This window comes from Octopus bimaculoides, chromosome 9 (genome assembly GCF_001194135.2).
Source record: "Octopus bimaculoides isolate UCB-OBI-ISO-001 chromosome 9, ASM119413v2, whole genome shotgun sequence".
In the NCBI taxonomy this organism is placed as follows: domain Eukaryota; kingdom Metazoa; phylum Mollusca; class Cephalopoda; order Octopoda; family Octopodidae; genus Octopus; species Octopus bimaculoides.
In genome coordinates this window covers 93,007,113-93,008,794 of record NC_068989.1, presented here as the reverse complement: position 1 = coordinate 93,008,794, position 1,682 = coordinate 93,007,113, and the positions used below count along the sequence as shown (strand labels likewise).

The 1,682-nt window shown below is 33.3% G+C and overlaps 1 protein-coding gene across 1 annotated transcript in view; it reads right to left on the bottom strand.

Annotated features, from left to right (window-relative positions):
• Positions 1-1,682, bottom strand: part of LOC106871629 (fibroblast growth factor receptor-like 1) — a 201,875-nt gene that overhangs the window by 52,974 nt on the left and 147,219 nt on the right. The gene's annotated exons all lie outside the window — the stretch shown is intronic.

Below are 1,682 nucleotides of genomic sequence, written 5' to 3'. Positions count from 1 at the left end.
TAATGTATGATTTATGAAAACATATGACATTAATAAAAATCTGTAAATGTACAACCATCCAGATCTCTGAGTACATTATTTTTTTCTAAAATATATATATATGTATATATATATATATATATATATATACACACACACACACACACACATATATATACACATGTGTGTGTGTGTTTGTGTATATATATATATATATATTTGGCGAATGTGTGAGTGAGCATGTGCGTGTTTCAAGCGAGGGTGGACGAGTAAATACATATAGGCGCATGTACGGATTGGTGCGCTTACGCGAATACTATGGACATTTTTACTCCCTTACCTTTACTCTCTCCCTTCACTCAGCGGTCATTCTAATAGCTCTGTTGTCTTAATAACGGTCATCCACACAGTAATTTCCCTTTGTTTAACAGTCATTTTCATAGGAATTTTCAATAGACAGAAAACTGAAGAGATGGCGGCGTGGGTTTCCGCCCCAGCATCCGAAACTCGGAGTTTTATCATGGCTACCGAATAATTGTCACATATTTTTACAGATAAATTCCTCTATTTACATAATATCGAGGTCTCTTTCTTTCTTTTGTTGTCTTTTCTAACAAAATATATATATATATATATATGGGGTTCCACACAGTTTCCGTCAGCCAAATTCACTCACAATGCACTCACTCAAGGCTTTTTCTTTTTTCTGTTTTAACGAGAATCATTGCCCATGACTCATTTGAGATCTTCGGCGACTAGTGGGAGGGTAGGAGGGAGGAAGTTATCCCAAACCAAAACTCTGATCCTGTTAAATGCATTAAGGTTGCCAGGGGTAGTGGTATTAAACCGGGTGGCTGTTTAAGTGTTCAGGTTATTATTATTATTATTATTATTATTATTGTTATTATTATTGTTATTATTATTATTATTATTATTATTATTTTAATCGATTTTAGAAATGGAGAATTTCGAAACAGCTAATAAATAGTAAAATATTGGATTAAAGACCCATTGGAAGGCTTTGTTTGCTTCGAGATTCACTGCTCCTATAAGCAATTATTTTACATTCTAAACTCTCATGATGTCATCGTCATCGTTGTCGTCATCATCATCATCGTCATCATCTGTATCGTCGTCATCATCATAATTTTTATTATTATCATTGTTGTTGTTGTCACTACTTAAATTTTTTGTTGTTCATTTTACCATTTGCAATTTTCGCTTTCGTAATTTTCCTTCGTCCTGTCTTTCTAATTTTCGTTTTTTTCTTTTTTTGTTTTTAGAAAATTGGCTGGAATAATTTGGGTGGTAACATTATAGTGGTAATTAAGGGTAATTAAATCGGGTATGTGGAAACACTGAGAGAGGTTGTGGGAAAGAGAGTGGCGTGGTTGACAAGAGGCTAATGAGCTTTTAATGTAAAAAATATACAAGACTTCACACACATACACATGCGTGCGCGCGTGCGTGTGTGCGTGTGCGTGTGCGTGTATATATATGTGTGTGCACATAAAAGAAGACACAGATAGAGATATTGATGCATAGATATATTGGTAATACTGAGAAAAATCATGTATATACATAAACACACAAACATGTGAGTACATGTTTGTGTAAGTATATGTGTGCATGTATGTGTGTAAGTGTGTGAGTCTATGCAAGTATATATATATATATATATATATATATATATATATATATAT